Here is a 20,599-nt window from a genome sequence, read left to right on the forward strand (position 1 = left end):
GCGCTAATTGCCGCCTTCTGGCAGGGGCTCTCCGATAAAATTAAAGATGCACTGACTACTCAAGAACTACCTACTTCTTTAGAAGATTAGATTTCTCTTTGCCATCGTGTAGACATGAGGTTTCGTGAAAGGGAGTCTGAAAAAACAACTTCAGTTAAAGCACCTCTTCGTTCAACTTCTCAACTTCGTCCAGCTCCATCTCCTGTGATACCCATGGAGATAGGACGCTCCAAATTAACTACTGAGGAGAGGAACCGAAGAGTGAAGAATAGACTTTGTATCTATTGTGCTGATTCCACACATATGCTCAATTCATGCCCTAAAAAAATCGGGAAATGCCAGGCCCTAACTAGTTCTGGAGAGGTGAAGTTAGGGTCCCTGGAGTCCTCTCCATGTTCTACGAGATTAAAAGTCTGCGCTTTTGATGTTACAATTTCCTTCGCTACCAAATCCTTTGAGTCCCAAGCACTTATTGATTCTGGAGCTGCGGGAAATTTTATTTCTAAATCCCTAGTGAATCAATGGTCCCTACCAGTGATTACTCTGAAGACACCTATTACTGTGACTGCTATTGATGGATCACGTCTTATCAATGGTCTCATCACCCAGAGTACGTCTCCAGTAACGCTTCAGATTGGTGTGCTACACCAAGAAGAAATTTCGTTTTTAGTTCTTCCTGTTACAAGTCCGATTGTTTTAGGCCTTCCATGGCTTCAATGTCATTCTCCCCAGATTGACTGGCGCACTCCTCAAGTTACGTCTTGGGGGCTGAATGTCATCACCGTTGTCTCTCTCAAGTCGTTCCTCTTAAAATACAGCAATCTTCCATTTCACCTTCCTCACCGGGACTCCCTCCTCAGTATGCTTCATTTGCCGATGTATTTGATAAAACTCAGTCTGAACGTCTTCCTCCTCATCGTTCATGGGATTGTCCGATTGATCTTATACCTGGCAAGACTCCTCCTAGGGGTCGTGTGTATCCACTTTCGTTACCTGAAACTCAAGCTACATCTGAATACATCCAAGAGAATCTCCAGCGAGGATTTATTCGACCTTCTACTTCTCCCGTTGGAGCCGGGTTCTTCTTTGTAAAAAAGAAGGATGGATCACTACGCCCCTGCATAGATTTTCGTGGACTTAACGCCATTACTATTAAAAATCGGTATCCCATTCCTCTGATTACTGAGCTATTTGATCGGATTAAGGGAGCTCGGATCTTTACCAAGTTGGATCTTCGTGGTGCCTACAATTTAATTAGAATCAGGTCCGGTGACGAATGGAAGACAGCTTTCAACACCAGAGATGGGCATTATGAATATTTAGTAATGCCTTTCGGGTTATGTAATGCCCCCGCTGTTTTCCAGGGCTTCATTAATGAGATCTTCCGGGACTTGTTATATGTATGTGTCGTCGTTTATCTGGACGACATATTGATCTTTTCACAGGACCTGCCTTCCCACCACCAACATGTGGCAGAAGTTCTTTCCAGACTCCGGAGAAATTCATTATTCTGCAAATTAGAAAAATGTTCATTCGAGTTGCCCCAGATTCCATTTTTGGGTTATATTGTCTCCGGAGTTGGCCTGCAAATGGATCCAGAAAAGGTGAATGCTGTGTTACATTGGCCTCAGTCAACTACTCTTCGTGCCATTCAGCGTTTTTTAGGTTTTGCCAATTACTATAGACGCTTCATTCAAGATTTCTCTTCGATTGCATCTCCTATTGTGGCCCTGACTCGTAAAGGGGCCAATTCTAAGCAATGGTCATCTGAGGCTCTTCAAGCCTTTCAGTTTCTTAAAGAGTCCTTCTCCTCTGCTCCCATTCTTCGACAGCCTGATGTGACGCTTCCCTTCTTCCTAGAGGTAGATGCCTCTAATGTTGGTTTAGGAGCCATTCTCTCCCAAAGATCGGAGCAACAAAAATTCCATCCTTGTGCCTTTTACTCTCGGGGTCTTCTGCCTGCGGAGAAGAATTACACCATCGGGGACAAGGAGTTGCTGGCTATTAAAGTAGCATTAGAGGAGTGGAGATACTTGCTGGAGGGAGCTCGTAATCCTGTGACAATTTTCAAGGATCATAAGAACTTGTCATATCTACAGTCTGCTCAATGTTTGAATCCTCGTCAAGCAAGATGGTCTCTTTTCTTTTCTCGTTTTGAATTAATCATAACCTTCAAACCAGCTGCAAAGAACAAAAAAGCTGACGCTCTATCTCGAGCCTTTGTGACGTCCTCTGACGTTGAAGAGGTCTCCAACCACTCTATACTAGACCCCAAATGTGTTTCGTTGGCTGCTTCTTCTACTAAGGTGCTACCATTTGGGAAGACCCTCGTGCCTCCTACTCTTAGGAGAAAAATCCTTTCGTGGTTCCACTCTTCTCGTTTTTCTGGACACTCTGGTGAACGCAAGACCTTTGAGATTCTCTCTCGAAGTTACTGGTGGCCTTCTATGAGGAGAGATGTCAAAGAGTTTGTAGCCGCTTGTGAATTGTGTTCTCAGTTTAAGACCTCCCGCAGAACTCCAGCGGGTTTGCTCCAACCACTACCCATTCCGTCCAAGCCATGGACCCATATTAGTATGGACTTTGTTACTGATCTTCCTCCTAGTAAAAACTGCAATACTATTTGGGTAGTGGTGGACAGATTTTCGAAGATGGCGCATTTCGTCCCCTTGTCTGGTTTGCCTTCCTCTTCTACTCTGGCTGAGCATTTCATCAAAGAAATCTTTCGTATTCATGGATGTCCGTCTGAGATTGTGTCAGATAGAGGAGTACAATTCGTTTCCAGATTCTGGCGGGCCCTTTGTAAGACCTTGGGCATACGATTAGCACTCTCATCTTCCTACCATCCTCAATCAAACGGACAAACTGAAAGGGTCAATCAAGATCTTGAGACCTTTATAAGGATGTTCTCATCAGCCAATCAAGACAACTGGGTAGAATTGCTTCCTTGGGCTGAATTCGCTCATAACAACATGTACCATGAGTCATCTTCCAAAACTCCATTCTTTGTGGTTTACGGTCACCATCCGTCTTTTCCGGAATTTCCTGCCCTCCCTCCCACCCAAGTTCCTGCTGTAGAGACTGTTTGTCAAACTTTCAAAAATATTTGGTCTCAGGTCAAAACCTGTTTAAAGAAGACATCTGCCAAATATAAGTCTTTTGCAGATAAAAAGAGGCGGGCTATTCCACCACTGAAAATTGGAGATCGTGTCTGGTTATCCACCAAAAATATTCGTTTGAAGGTCCCATCTATGAAATTCGCTCCTCGTTTTATTGGTCCGTATAGGATCATTCAAGTGATAAATCCAGTTTGTTTCAAACTTCTACTTCCTAAGAATCTTCGTATTTCCAACGCCTTCCATGTTTCCTTGCTTAAACCTCTCATCATCAACCGTTTCTCGGTCCCTCCTTCAGCACCTCGGCCAGTTCAAATTCATCAGGAGGAAGACTTTGAGATTACTCATATATTGGATGCAAAAATTTCGCGAGGAGTTCTTTGTTTCCTCGTTCATTGGAAGGGCTTTGGTCCTGAGGAGCGTTCATGGATCAAAGCTGAAGATCTCAACGCTCCAGCTCTTCTTAAGAAGTTTTATTCCAAGTATCCGGACAAACCCGGTTCCAGGTGTTCTGTGCCCACCTTTAAAAGGGGGGGAACTGTCACTCACCGGACTGTGAGTGCTACTTCTCGTGTGTTTAGGAACCGTGGCCGTCCACCATCCTGAGGGTCTGCGCATGTGCAGCCCTTTCAAACCTTCAGTACATGTTCCTTTTAGTTAATTGGCTGATCAGGCAACACTCCCTATTTAAAGCACCTGAGGTCAATACCTCGTTGCCTGATCTTGGAGTCTCATTCCCCATGAGCCTCTGAAGGTGTTCCTGTGTTTCCTCGTGTATTCAGCTCCTGCTGATTCCTGTTGTTCGTTTGTGGTTTCCAAACCACTTCAACTCCCCTGTGTTTCATCGTGACTGCACCAGCTGATTCCTATCCGCTGCCTCCGTGCTTCTACAGTTTCCAGTCCACTTCAACTCCCCTGTGTTTCATCGTGACTGCACCAGCTGATTCCTATCTGCTGCCTCCGTGCTTCTACAGTTTCCAGTCCACTTCAACTCTCCTGTGTTTCATCGTGACTGCTCAGCTGATTCCTATCCGCTGCCTCTGTGTTGCTACAGTTTCCAGTCCACTTCAACTCTCCCGTGTTTCATCGTGACTGCACCGGCTGATTCCTATCCGCTGCCTCCGTGTTCTACAGTATCCTGCTCATCTCAACTCTCCCGTGTTTCATCGTGACTGCACCAGCTGATTCCTATCCGCTGCCTCCGTGTATCTGCAGTGCCCTACTCATCGCAACCCTCCAGTACTCCTCGTGTCTGCAGCCAGCTGGTCCGCTCTCCGTGCTTCTACAGTGTTCCTGCTTGTGTCAACTCGCCTGTCTGCATTGGATCAACGCTCCGCTGCTTTCATCTCGGCTTGACCACCTCTACTCTCCAGTGTTCTCCAGGTGTCCAGTTCTATATACTACTGCTTCCTGAGTATTGTTTCCATCCTTGCTGGTCTACCTACCTGTGCGCTGCACCTACTTGGTTACCGCTTCCACCCTCCTGGGACTTCGTATCCTGCCGGCCTCCAGCCGTTCAGGTATCCCTGCATCTCTCTCTGACAGCCTGCTCTCCTGAACCACGGTATGCATACTTCTCATTGACTGTGCTGGTGTATTGCATATCTTGCTGGACTGAGTTGTTCTCCTCTGGAGTTTCCTATCCACTGAGACTATTACCATCATTTGACTGTGTTACCTTTTAGCCTGGATAGTTCTTGTGACTTTGTATTGTCGAAGTCAGCAAATTGGATAAAGTCATTTCAATTAAAGTCTAGCAAACTTGGTTGTCTTTGTCTGAAAAGATGCGTACGGTACGCTATGTCGTACAAGGGCACGCTATGGCGTGAAAGGGCGTACGCATCCACTACACGTGGCAGCAACAGTAATTGGTCTTTTACCATACATTTGCACAAACACGCATACTTATAAAATAGTACACATTATTGGTAGTTGCAACACATAGTCAGTTATGTCGAAATATAGTAGTATTTATATGTTATATCAGAGTTACATGCATATTAGTGAAATACACAGAACGGGTTAAAGGAATAACATCATGAGTGGTATCATAATGAACCTTGTTACATATCCTACTGTTTGGTGCGCTCTGCGAAGGAATCGCAGAGTGCATACGCAAGTTATGAATGATAGGGAATTATGAACTACTTAAGAGTAAGGAATTCTGGCGGGAAGAGCAGAGCATACCCCCTGCAGAGATGACCCCCTCCTTTGGATTCCTTAGGATGAACCAGCCAATGATTGACGACCCCTTGGACATTCCTGAGACCCGGACCAATAGATGCAAGCCATACCATCTTCATTGTATTACTGTACTTGATTGTGTATATAAGCAGCAGCTTGTGATCCAGAGTGCAGACTTCTTGTCCCCAGACTTCAGGATTGAATGACTGCACTGGATCCAGAGCGCCTGCGTTAAGTAACGGCTGTATTTACTATTACATCGCTTGAGCATATTTTTTTCAACTTATTGCGAATAAATCTTTGTGCGTTGGAAACACAAATCGAGGTTCGACAATCGTTATTGGTTAGCGACAATACGCACATTACAATTTGGGGGCTCGTGAGCTTTGGAGGTTTCGTTGCCGATGATACGCAAGACCAACGGATTTCGGTTCCTCAACAAAGGGTGGAGACGCGTCATAAACGGGTAAGAACGCATTGTGTTCAAAACCTGAATTTTACTCTGTGTTGTGAAACCGAATGTCCGTTTTGCATTATCTAGGGCACGCTAACTAGAACCTAGGGACAAAAGAGAAAACTGTTTCTTTTTTCTGTCATTGTGCGTTTTAACTGTATTGCATTGTTTAGCGTATGTGTACTTCCTGCTGTGTGTACGCGAACTTCCGGTAAATTTGCCACGTGGTTAAACAATCGTTTTGATAGTTATTATACATGCATAGTATAATTACTTGTGAAAGCCTCTGAGACATTATTACTATTGTTGGGAACTTTTGATTTTCTGCGCAGAAAAGGTGTATAGTGTGTGATGTTGTAACGTAGATACACTGTTTTATTGTTGAGGTGCTCAGTTGCTGTCTGACGAGGCGGATTGCCCAACTGAAGGACGGTATACAGGGCAGGTATACCGAATGCGAAAACTGGGTTTTCGCAAAGCGCTACCAATAGATCGCAAGGTTTGCTAATAATTAGTATTGGTAGGCAGTGCGATCCGGTCACACCGTTAGTGCGAATTGGTGAAGCAGCTAGGAGGAATTATACTGGAAAGGCAGGTTGATTGTATCGACTTTGCGCTCCCAGCGATAATAAACTCAGCAGATTTTGTGGTTTAGCCAGGGTATCGAGGAGCTGATAGCCCTTGGGGCCCACAGTGATATTTCTGTATTAGGGATCCTCGCCAGGGGCGAGAAAAGCGAGTGAACGCGGCTAAAGGAAATACGTTCACCGAGGATTATAGATCTCTAGCGGTGAGTATAGCAACAGAGTTGAAATTATTAGGTGGAAAGAACAGAGCATTGCGGTGTGTCTGTATTTCACATTTGGCCGGAAGGAACAGAGCATTGCGGTGTGTCTGTGTTCCGGGTAGAAGGTATATTGTTCAACATGGGTGCTAAGCATACGCTAGAGATGGTCAGTGTACTGCCTAAGGAAGGCCCTATTGGTTCAGCGAGGTTTCTCATGTGTAAGAAGTATGGTGCATATGCAACTGTGTATTGTGACACGTGGGTCGGGATGACCAAAGCTTGTGATAGGCCTTTCCCAACAATAGGGAGTTTTAATGCAGAGGTACTGAATACTGTAAAAGATAAAATATGGTTGATCAAGTCAACGAAAAAAAGAAATAGACATAATGATTGTTTAAAATTGTGGCAAATGGAAGGTAACACGTGGCAGAGCAGCGAATACAAACCGGAAATAGGCGTGGCGAAAAGCGCGCGCAAGGCGGATGTAACCATTGAGAAGCGTGGCGAACTCAGCGCAAGCGCGCCCCCGCCACCTTATGTGGCGGGAGGGGTAAGTACAGCCGTTGTTAAAACTGAAAATAGAAAAATTACTAAGTTGTACCCTGTTTTAAATCAGTTTCAATCAAGTGTATCTGAAAACGAAGATGAACCCACTGTGATTTCGGCCATTGCCCATGCTGTTAATGTACTAGAGGCTCAGCGCAAGTATGAGAAAATGGCTGAGATAGGTGAGAGTAGCGTGATCACTAGGAGTGAAAGTGTTCTAAATCTAGGGCCTGTAAATCCTGTAGCGTCCCCTGAAGTTAGTGTACCAGAGGGTGTGTTCCCGGTCCGCACAATATCAGTTCCCAATGGGAAACCAGATAAGGATGGTATAGTTCCTTTAAGAAATGTTACAATGCATTGTCCCTGGACTAGATCAGAATTACGTTCCATTATGACTGAATTCCCAGATCCTAGAAAAGAGTTAGCTAAATGTCAGAAATTTGTTAAAGACTTAGGGAATGCTCATGAACCAACCAGTAAGGATTGGCTGGTAGTGTTGAGGGCGTGTCTTCCTCCCAATACTAACATACAAAAATTTATTAGAGATTGTTTGTTGGAGGAAGATGACACCCTGACTGATGAGATTAACCAACGGAATATAGAACAAATTGTCAAACACTTAGCCATCTGTTTTCCAGTAGTAGTAAATTGGAGTAAGATTTTCACCATCAAACAAAAAGATAGTGAAACTGCCTCAGATTACTTTGCTAGAGCTATAACAGCGATTGCACGATTTACTGGGATATCCAACATAAGTGAGGACCCACATCACAGAGAGGTAGCTGTAGGGGTACTGATGGATGGCCTTAGGGAAAATTTAAAGACGAGAGTACAAACCACATTACCTAATTGGAGAGGCGTCACGGTAGACTTCCTTAGGGAGTCTGCTGTGGAGCATGACAAGAACCTTTTTAGAAAAAGGGAAGAGAAAAGTGATAGGTTAATGACGGTAAGTATACAGGCTCTAGAAGGGGTGCATACACGACCACCAGCATACAACCCATATAACAGGAAACCTAAAGTGATCAGGTGTTTCAACTGTAACGAGGAAGGACATTACGTTAGAGATTGTAATAAAGAAAGAATCAATACACATAAGGGTGGGTCACATAGATATCCTCCAAGAAAGGATTCACATAGACTAGAAGACTCACATCTACCCGCGCATATTACGGCAGCAAATGCTGCGCGGGAAATCACTAGTCAGCGCTAGGGGTCAGGTCATACCTGTAGTCTACAGCCAGTGAGGTTAACTGAGAGTCAGAGTGAAGAACCAACAATGATAGTTGACATAGCTGGCAGGAAACAAACTTTTCTTGTAGATACAGGGGCGGCCCGATCTGTGATAACCTCTCCTTTCAATCTACAGGTGACCAGCAAAACTATTCCAGCTATGGGGGTGACGGGAAAAGTGTTACATTATCCTCTAACTAAACCCGCCGAAGTTACTATCGGGCCTCTGCATACTAAGCATTCGTTTCTCTTGGCTGCAGCGGCTCCTACTAACTTGCTAGGGAGAGACTTGTTATGTAAAATGGGATGTGTCATATACTGTACTTCAGATGGTGTGTTCCTAGATATACCCGAGAAGGTTGCACATGAGGTACAGGACATATTGGACACCCCTCCAAGGTTAATGTTACACTCTCCTGTTATAGAACAAAGTCCATCTCAAGTAAAGGGGATGTTGCTGGAAATACCAGGTTCCCTATGGACCAGAGATGGACAGGACACTGGACTGATGGCAAACGTAGCCCCTGTCATGGTAAATCTAAAAAGTGGTAGGATAGCCCCAAAAATCCCACAGTATCCATTAAAACCGGAGGTGGAACTAGGGGTATATCCTGTTATTGAGAGGCTGTTACAACAAGGGATTTTAATTCGTACAGCCAGTACAGCAAATAGTCCCATTTTCCCTGTGAAGAAGAGTGGGGGGAGGGGCTATAGATTAGTCCAGGACTTAAGGGGAATTAACAAAGTTGTTGAGAGCCAATTCCCCGTAGTGCCGAATCCAGCTGTCATCCTCATGCAGATTCCACCGTCTGCCAGTCATTTTACTGTCATTGATCTATGTTCTGCTTTCTTTTCAGTCCCTCTTCACCCTGACTGCCAATACCTTTTTGCATTCTCCTACAGGGGAGTACAATACACATGGACCAGACTACCCCAGGGGTTCATTGACAGCCCCAGTATTTTCTCCCAAGCCTTACATGACTGTTTGCAATCCTTTCAACCCCACAATGGGTCTGTTCTAATTCAATATGTGGACGATTTGTTGTTGTGCTCTGATTCTTTTATGTCATGTTTACATGATACTAAATTGTTGTTGCTTCATCTTTCACAAACAGGGCACAAGGTGGCAAAGGATAAATTACAGCCATGTCAGACTAAGGTCAAATACTTAGGACACTGCCTCACTAAGGGGCTAAGACACCTGACAACCGACAGAATTGAGGCCATACAACACATGACCCTGCCGCAGAGCCAGAAGCAGATTCGTACTTTCTTGGGGATGTGTGGATACTGTAGGTCCTGGATCCCAGGTTTTTCTATTCTGGCATTACCATTGCAGGAGCTAGTCTCTTCCTCAAAACCAGAACGTGTCATACACACAGAAGAGTCGGAGCAAGCGTTCTTTAATCTTAAAGATAGTCTGACAAAAGCACCTGCATTGGGAATACCTGATTATGAAAAGCCTTTTGAGCTATTTTGTACAGAAGCTGATGGCTGTGCAGCGGGTGTCCTCACACAGAAACATGGTGACGCTAGCAGACCGGTAGCATACTACAGTGCACAATTAGACAATGTGGCAAGGTCACTCCCAACATGTCTCAGAAGTGTAGCAGCAACGGCCCTTCTAGTAAGTAAGAGCGAGGATGTAGTATTAGGACATAATTCAACCATCTATACCCCCCATGCTGTATCAGCTCTGTTAAATTCAGCCCAAACCAGACATGTTTCTTCAGCTAGATTCACAAAGTGGGAACTAGCCCTGATGGCACCCTCAAACATCACCATCAAACGATGTAGCACCCTAAATCCAGCTACATACCTTCCGTATGTGTCTCAAGAGACACAAAGGGTGGGAGGTGAGGAGACCCTGGTTGATGATGAGTTAGGCAAGAATACTGACACGCATGACTGTATGGAACACCTGAATCAGACCTTTACTGCAAGGCCCGACATATGTGACACCCCCTTAGAAAATGTAGATTTTACGTTTTATACAGACGGAAGTTGCCATAGACAGACAGAGACAGGAGAGCTATGTACTGGTTACGCTGTTGTAGACGATCAGGATGTGGTAGAAGCTGAACCCCATGGTCCACCTCACTCAGCCCAGGTGGCGGAACTAGTAGCACTAAGGAGAGCGTGTGAATTGGCAGAGGGTAAATCAGCCAACATATATACTGACTCTAGGTACGCCTTCGGGGTAGTGCATGATTTTGGGGCCCTTTGGCGTCTTAGAAACTTTACGACAGCAGCAGGTACACCAGTGGCACACTCACAACACATAAAAGGACTTCTGACAGCGATACAGTTACCCAGAACAGTAGCCGTCATAAAGTGCAAAGCCCATACCTTTGAAGAAGACCCAGTGTCATTGGGCAACAACAGGGCAGACGAAGCTGCTAAATGGGCAGCAGGGCAACCTATGACTGTATCGACCGAGACTATGATGGTTTTTCAGACATTAGACACGCAGAAATTAATTGAAATGCAAGATTTGTGTTCCCTGCAGGAGAAGGCGGTCTGGAAGGCGAAGGGATGTGGTCAAGAGTCCTCAGGACTCTGGAGGGATGGACAAGGTAAGCCTGTAGCTCCCCGAACATACTATCCAAGCCTGGCTGAAGCAGCACACGGCCTGACTCACCTGGGTAAAGAAGGTATGTGCAAACTGGTGAGAGCATACTGGTGTGCTCCCGGATTTTCCTCTCAAGCTGGTAAGAAAGCAATGTCATGTCTTACTTGTTTGAGGAAAAATGTTGGGAAAACTATTCCAACTGAGCCATCCCACATCCCTCCTACAGACGGACCTTTTCAGGTAATACAAATTGACTATATCCAACTACCACCGTGCAGGAATCTGAAGTATGTGTTAGTGTGTATTGATGTGTTTTCCGGTTGGGTAGAAGCATATCCGGCAGCCACTAATACTGCTGTGTTCACTGCAAAGAAAATTGTACAAGACTTTGTGTGTAGGTTCGGTATCCCTAGAATCATTGAAAGTGATAGGGGTACCCATTTTACTGGTGATGTCTTCCAAAATATGTGTAAACTCATGGGAATCAGTAGCAGACTTCACACCCCTTACCGACCACAAGCCAGTGGTAAGGTGGAGAGAGTAAACGGTACTATCAAGAACAAACTAGGTAAGATAATGGCTGAAACTGGGTTGGCATGGCCTGAGGCTTTGCCGTTGGTCCTCCACAGCATTCGAACCACTCCTAGACCTCCTCTTAATCTGTCCCCCTTTGAGATACTGTTCGGACGACAACCTCATTTGATCGTGAGTCCACAAGACGACTTAAAGTGTAATAATGAAGTGACTGTACAATATCTTATAAGAATGAGTAGACAGCTGAAACAACAACAACAAAAACTAAAAATGCTGTCACCTGGTATGCCAGAAACGAACTGTCATGATGTTGAACCTGGAGACTATGTTATGATCCGCAATTTCTTACGTTCAGGTTGTTTAACAGACCGTTGGGAAGGCCCGTACCAAGTGCTGCTGACCAGTACTACATCACTGAAGGTTGCAGAGAGAGACACTTGGGTCCATTCCACCCACTGCAGGAGAGTCCATAATCCGGAGAAAGTGCAAGACAAGACTCAGACCGACGACATAGAGCTGTCACTTGTGAGCCTGTTCCGGGAGACCTAAAGCCTGCAGTTAAGACACCTGAACCAGAGACGTTGCCTCAGAACTATCTTTCCAGCGATGGAGTGGCGGTTTTTGTTTTTCTTTTGTTCCAGGATTTTCCTTGTTTTTACTTTTTCTAGGACATTCTATTTTTGTGAAGGAGAATGGAGGATGGAGGAGAGTTCTGGGAGTGATACGGATGAAATGGAGGCCGAAGAAAAGTTAATAGGATATCCTGAGCAGCCCATTATCAAACTTGGTCCAGGGGTTATGAAAAGGTCTGCTAGCTCAGGAACTCGGAGGCAGTGTGAGGGGCTATTGTCTGATGAGTATTGTATCTGCAAGTTCTGCAACTCCCTAGTTGACGAGAGATGCATCCAACGATGCCAGTCCCCCAGTACTCTGAATATAGGCGGACATCCTTTGGAGGATTATCACTCCCTGGTGGGTAAGGTGCTAAACCAAACTGAGTGTTGGGTGTGCTCTCACGTGCCTCAAGGGCAGCATAACATAGGACTAGTGCCATTCCCGCTAAACATATCCGAAGTACTCGAATTAAGGGGTGGGAGGCCCATAGAAGGGAGGTACAATAACACTAGGTCCCCTAGTCTGACGCTTCGACAATACTCCATAGGCAGATCGTTGCTGTGCCTAAACATATCTCATGCAAAGCGCCTGGAGAATTGGGAGGCTGACCTATCAGATCAGACAATGGCTCGCCACACTCATTTTAGAGAGAGACCCACAAGGTCACTACTAGGCAGGAATGCTGATGGAAGTCACAAGTTAGGGCGTATAACCAAACATAAGAAGGTATCTATTGGAAAAGTCTCTACAGATAAATGTGAAAATATCATTAATGCCGACACGTGTCTAGAGCAGATGGAGACACTAGGCATGGGTAGTTTTATCAAAACTCTGTGTGATATAATTCATGGGCATACTGTTCCTTATGTTCTCCCTGATGATGTGTATTTTGTTTGTGGGAGGAAAGCTTATTCCTGGGTGACTCCGAGTTCCAAGGGCTTGTGTTTCTTAGCTAAACTGGTTCCTGAAATCATGACTATTATCATCATCATCATCAGTTATTTATATAGCGCCAACATATTCCGTAGCGCTTTACAATTGGGGACAAATGTAATAAACTAATAAACAAACTGGGTAAAACAGACAAAGAGGTGAGAAGGCCCTGCTCGCAAGCTTACAATCTATGGGACAATGGGAGATTGACACATGAGGTTAAGTATACATTTTGCATCTTGGCCCAGCCAGACTGCAAAGGTAGGGTGACTCATAAGCTAAATGATCCTGTCACACAATAATGTTGGTCCGGGGGTAGTTGTCTTGTGTGAAATTGTGTAACAGGCTAAAGGTAGTGAGGTTAAGATGGTGGTTGAGGAATATTATACGCTTGTCTGAATAGGTAGGTTTTCAGAGAACGCTTGAAAGTTTGTAGAACAGAGGAGAGTCTTATTGTGCGAGGGAGAGAGTTCCATAGAGTGGGTGCAGCCCGAAAAAAGTCCTGTAACCGGGAATGGGAGGATGTAATGAGGGTGTATTACTCATGAAGAAATGGTAGATATTCACAAGACTACATCACCACCATACATACACACACAGTATGAACACCGTGGCAAGAGAAATATGATTCCTGGTGAGGAACCCATAGCTACAAAATTGATTAGTGAAACTGCTGGTTTCCAAGTTATGGTTGCTCTAGATCTCACCAGGACCGCTCGGGGAACATTAAACTTTAAGTATATCCAAGACCTAGCTAAATTAATAGATAATATCACCGAGATGTATGATGACACTTTCAGGTATACTGGAAGGGAGCTACAAGCGTACAAGAAGGAGTTGGTGCAACATAGACTGGTACTAAATTATCTCACCTCTATTACTGGTGGGTACTGTGTGACACTGGCCACCCAGTTCGGTGTCAAATGTTGCACGTACATTACTAATAATACGGAAGACCCTAAAGAGGTTATAGACCGGAAGATGGATGAAATTTTGCAGCTGAAATGGGAATTTCGAAAGAGCCATAATTCTTCGTTATATGAGGTCGGGGAAAAGGTGGCGGGTTGGTTCTCATGGTTGAACCCAGCAAAATGGTTCTCCGGTCTGGGGGAATGGGTACAGGAAATGATTGCGAGTGTAGGTAAGCTCCTTCTCCTTATACTGGGTGTCATCTTAGCAATTGGTTTAGTTGTCAAATGTGTTCCTACTGTGTTGAAGTGTGGAAAACGGTCTCATAAGAGTAACACTGAGAAAGAGACTGAAAGGGTGGTACCAGATACCGAGATCATGGTCTGTGAAGAAGTATTGTATAATCCTGAACTTGAAACGGTGATTGGGTGATAGTTTATTACACTATCAAAGGGTGGAACTGTCGAAGTCAGCAAATTGGATAAAGTCATTTCAATTAAAGTCTAGCAAACTTGGTTGTCTTTGTCTGAAAAGATGCGTACGGTACGCTATGTCGTACAAGGGCACGCTATGGCGTGAAAGGGCGTACGCATCCACTACACGTGGCAGCAACAGTAATTGGTCTTTTACCATACATTTGCACAAACACGCATACTTATAAAATAGTACACATTATTGGTAGTTGCAACACATAGTCAGTTATGTCGAAATATAGTAGTATTTATATGTTATATCAGAGTTACATGCATATTAGTGAAATACACAGAACGGGTTAAAGGAATAACATCATGAGTGGTATCATAATGAACCTTGTTACATATCCTACTGTTTGGTGCGCTCTGCGAAGGAATCGCAGAGTGCATACGCAAGTTATGAATGATAGGGAATTATGAACTACTTAAGAGTAAGGAATTCTGGCGGGAAGAGCAGAGCATACCCCCTGCAGAGATGACCCCCTCCTTTGGATTCCTTAGGATGAACCAGCCAATGATTGACGACCCCTTGGACATTCCTGAGACCCGGACCAATAGATGCAAGCCATACCATCTTCATTGTATTACTGTACTTGATTGTGTATATAAGCAGCAGCTTGTGATCCAGAGTGCAGACTTCTTGTCCCCAGACTTCAGGATTGAATGACTGCACTGGATCCAGAGCGCCTGCGTTAAGTAACGGCTGTATTTACTATTACATCGCTTGAGCATATTTTTTTCAACTTATTGCGAATAAATCTTTGTGCGTTGGAAACACAAATCGAGGTTCGACAATCGTTATTGGTTAGCGACAATACGCACATTACAGTATATTTGTGCAGTGCTGCTCAGTTATTACTATTTTGTGCATATCATCGTGGGATCAAGTTCAGTGTGCCCGTGTATACTCTGCATTGCATTTACCTCCCCGTGCTCCTCCTCACATATATATTTCAGTGGTACAACTTTCTAGAGGCAGACCACTGTTCCCTGTTTCCTGACTCACCAGTTTTCAGTATCCTTTCACATAGCAGTGGTACAACTTGCTAACGCAGACCACTGACTTCCCGGATACCATCACTTGGATTCCATTCCCTCACCTAGACAGCGGTACAACTTGCTATACGCAGACCGCTGACTCTCATCACCTCCTCGTTACTTCTGGACATTCCTCCTCACTATAGCAGTGGTACAACTTGCTATCCGCAGACCACTGACTACCCTCACGTTTCCTTGTCCATCCAGTTCCTCGTGTACAGTTATCTATTTATTACCAGTGCTGCTAGTCATAGACTTTCCACGAGCATTCTCTTACCATCTGCTGTCTCCTGTTCCGTGATCACCCCGCTACCAGAGTACCATATTACCATCTATACTGCTCTGGTAAGTCCATCATCTGGTGATACCTGGGTTAAGACTCCTAGTGCCTGTGACACCACCACTGAACTCCTTACTGGCATCCAGTACCGGGTTTCTTCTGGGTAACTGTCGCTCCTAGTGTACCCCGTTACTGGTGTACCTGGGTTGGCACCCCTGCCCTCTTCCTATGGATCAGGGTTGCTGAGGATGGATCCCCCCTGGTCAATCACACAGGCCAGAGCTGCTGGGTAGCGGGCAGAGCGGTGGCAGAGGAAAGCTGGGTCCAAACCTCAGAAACAGCGGGGAACGGATTGGAGTTGAGTATAATCTGTAGGTCACAGGGATAGAGACGTTTCCAAGTAGGTCTTTGAAGCAAGTGATGTTTATTTGCTCACCCTGGTTGAAGGTAACAGTGAGCAGGTCAGATGAAACAAGAAGAACAATTTTCAATACAAAACAGTGCTTATTATACAGTTTTGGACACAGTCTCCCAGGGTAAGCCAGCCCAATGAGTTCTGAGTTATTTTTAGAATCGGTATGCAATATGTTTACCCAAACATGGATTTACATGCAATGCAAAGCTAACAATATTTACACTTCTCTGTGATATCCTAAAACTTGCTGTGATTTCCTGCATCTTGTTTTAGATAAAGTAAAGTCTAATTAAACCTTCCTCTGTGCCTTCAGGTGCTGGACCCTCACACATCAAAATGTCTAATTAACATGATATTAACATGGGTCCTTTCTTCAGACAGTTGCAGAATACACATTCCCAAAGAAAAGTTACAAAACCCTAAACAAGTCATTACCCTACCAAAATACACAAAAGACTTGCTCAACAAATGCTTATTGCATCAGGTATATACCTCAGCAATAATACATTTCCTCTAGCAAAGTTAAAATAAAAAATGTCCAAAAATACACACTGTTATGAACACGCTCCCAGCTGCCGTGACTTTGGGTGTTTGCTGTATGAGGTTGCACACGATTCCAGCCCGTAGTCTCTCTCTACCTATCACACAGGGTATAGACCTACTGAATTGCCCCCAGACTATGCTCATACCCCCACACACTTCAGGCTTGCCACCACCTATTGAATATGACCCCAATATACTGTCCCACACTGGCACACAAGGCTCCTAGCTACCACAGGCTAAGAAGGCCCCCACCTGCAAACAAAGGGTTAACTCTTCACACTTCCAGATTGTTACACAAATATAAATGCAAGCACACACTAAGCTTGTTAATCAAATGTATCAACAAATCACACACCGCCAATCAAAGGGTTAACTTGCTCGTGCTATATTCCTCTTAACAGACTAATGGATTCGTTAGAGTATCAAGGACGCCATATATTAAATTATAGCTTTGAATATACAAAAGCACAGGGCATTCAAATATAAAGAAAAACAATTAATAAACAACTGATATAACATACACAAGCAAAACAGTTTAAAATAAAAAAGGTTACATTCAGAGAATAACTTACATTAATTGTATAATCTGTGCCATGGGAAATTGGCTAGGAAGATGGACAGCTTATCAATGTGGATTGATTTTCCCAAAAGACTGACAATTTGTTGTAACTGTTCTCAGCTTTATAAAGACACCTTTACACCTTCCCACCTCCTGGGTACTTTTTTCAATCACCATTTGCATGTTGTCTGATTTACTACCCAATTCTACTATGTGAGCTAACTTTTCTGTGGAGCGTCACACAGACCCAATTTTATTATTAATAAATCCCCTATGAATTTGTCCATCTTTTGATGCCAAACATGCCTAAATACAGTGTATTCATAGAGCTTACACTCATTTCCTTAACTTCTCTGTGGGGCACAATTCTTAATTTGACATATGAGCTGCCCTTCATCATGCTATTGAGGAATTTGTGGTTGATCACTACTTTTATTGAGTTTAAGTGGCATATTTTAAAACTGAATTATTTTTGTCTATATTACATATAGCCAAGTCAGCGCATGTGCACTTTGAGCCAGACACCATGCTGAGCGGTTCCTAAAAGTCTGTTCAGGTGCCAAAACTCCATCCCAGGCCAGGATATATCTCACAGCAGGGGCTCTTTGAAGCTGTCACAGGTGGCACTCCTATGTTCTCACACTTGAATGTGCAGAGCCATCAAATACACATACAACAGACTTTCTGTCTTCATATTTTACACTTTAGTAGTTCTACTTATCAATGGATTCAATTAATATACCATATTTACACTGCAGTTGTGATTTAGGCCTTATTCCGCACAATTATGTGATGGGCTAACCCTTTTAAATTTCTGTAAGTTCTCTATGTTCACGACACACACAATATCAAAAATAAGTACATTTGCAATTATATAAATAAGTGGTCTGCGCTATTTCCTTTAAATAAATTTATACCAGAAGTTATTTATAAGTGATCCAGTCACACTCCTCCCCCCCTTGTCCATGCGGAAACCAGTGTGTCATGTCCCCACGATTTGGTTCCTGGTTCCGCAGTCTCTTAGGGTAACCGGGGGTTACCAGGGGTGACCTGGGGGATCCAGCTCTTCTTGCCGAGACAGTCCATCTGCATTGCTGTGAGCCTTTACTTGTGAATTATGTGAAAGTCAGAAATTTTAAGGGCAAGGCTCCAGCACAACAATCTGCCATTTTCCCCTGAGGTGTGTTGTAGCCACTTTAAAGGATTATGATCAGTCACCACTGTAAAATGTCGTCCATACAAGTAAGGTTAAAGTTTATTCACTACCCAAACAATTGCCAAACATTCCTTCTCAATTGTGGCATACCCCACCTCCTTGTTCAGCAGTTTTCTGCTCAAATAGGCCACAGGGTGCTTCTACCAATTTGGCCCCACCTGGCTAAGTACTGCTCCCAGTCCATACTGTGACGCATCAGTTTGCACAATAAAGTCCTTGTCATAATTATGTGCCAACAGTACTGGAGCACGAACCAGGGCTTCCTTTAACGACTGAAATGCCAGCTTACAAGCGAGTGTCCAGTCAACTACTTTGGGGAGTTTATTCTTAGTGAGATCTGTCAGGGGCTTCGCTACAGCACTAAAGTCTGGGATACAACGTCTGTAGTCCCCTGCAGTCGTTAAGAATGCCAGTACATGTAACTGGGTCGTGGGCTGGGGCCAGTCTGGGATTGTCTCTACCTTAGCTGGTTCTGACCTAACCTTTCCTCCCCCCACACAATCACCCAGGTACTGTACCTCTGACATCCCCATTTGGCACTTCTCTGCCCTAACAGTCAAACATGCCCACCCAATCTTCCCTAACATCAGCCCTATTTGCTCTAGATTATCTTCCCAAATCTTACTGAAATTGGAAATGTCCTCTAGGTAACCCTGAACTCTGCCTAACTCATCTACAGAAGCGTTAAAACAGTGCAAGTGAACTTGTTCCCAGACTGGTCTATCCCCATCTACTTTCCTAGCTACACGGTACAACAACCCTTTATGCCAGGTCACACTCCCTATGTCAGATTGAGCTGCAGGTGAGAGGAGTTCAAGTGATCACACCCAGGCTCAAAACAACACTGCAGCAGACAGAATGAAAACAGCAATTACCTGCTGTCCCTAACAGCAATACAATCAAAATGTTCTGGTGGCTAGTATATATACAAGAAAAAAAACACCTGCTTAGTGGCTAGTACACAATATAGACCATTTTTCGTGGATAGTTTTCAATACAGATTCCTGTATGAGGCATAAAATGTACAATACAGTGCACATTTTCTCAAGGTTTATATAAAATATAGACCCCAATACAGGCCATATTAATTAGTGTCTACAGTTCAATATAGATCAAATTATCTGATTGCTATTATTCAAAATAGTCTACATTCTCTGGTGGATATTATGTGATGAAGAACCTCTTTTCTGGTGAATGCTACAATATTCACCATATTTAATCAACTCATAATGCAAAACATGGTGTATACCAACTTTACAGAGACACATTTTAGTAAAAGTGGTAGATCACATGCAATGCATATATTGTTGTAATATGAGACTTCAGTCAAATATACTGTATAATAACTAAAATAAATAAATCCTTTAAAAATGTGTGAGTACTTTTTATTTTAGTGTTAAGACCAACTTACCAGAGGCACCTTTTAAGTGACATCCGGTATTATTATTATGTCTGTGTGTGTTGCTGTGAAATCTCCTCAAAGTCTTTTGGTATGTACAAAAGTAGCGCATATACTGGCATGAGTCCCACATTGCATTGGAGGGAATACTTCCACTGTGCTATGTGAAGTAATTACATAAAGCAAAGTTTACAAAAAGGGGAGAGACTTCACATGTCTGCATACAGATGAGGGAGGGAAATAATAGAGTTGGCTGCTCTAATGACTATCCTATAGTGCCAAGGAACATTCCACATTTCTCATTTGTTTAGCTTGAAAAAACACTACACATTCCCACAAACTACTTCCTTTTCTCTCCTTTCTAGCAAAAGTTCTTTCTAATGAAGGGAAGTTCAGAGAGTTTCTTCCCATGAATGGAGAGCAGGCACCTGTGAGTTATGAATTTTAAAGTGATCATTTTCTTTCAGCCATCTAGGACAATGAGGATCTGCTTTTGACTCACTTTCACAGCTTTGAGAGACTCTCAGATCAACCACATTCCAATCAGATTGCAGTCAGATCAGAGCTGAGCAGAACTGCATCAAGGTCTCACACAGAAAGACAAGGAGCAGATGGCCAATATCGGGCTCGCCTCCCCTTTACCGACTGCTATGGAAGGCAATGTGGGAAAGCGTTCCTTCAGCTTTTCCTATTGAGAGCTGAATAGGACCACCACATGCCACCAGCCTGTAGGTATGAACCTCTGTTAACAGATGGTGAGATCATTATGAGCAATTAATTCCTTTAATGTATC

The sequence above is a fragment of the Mixophyes fleayi genome, chromosome 5 (assembly GCF_038048845.1).
Source record: "Mixophyes fleayi isolate aMixFle1 chromosome 5, aMixFle1.hap1, whole genome shotgun sequence".
NCBI classification, from domain to species: Eukaryota; Metazoa; Chordata; class Amphibia; order Anura; family Limnodynastidae; genus Mixophyes; species Mixophyes fleayi.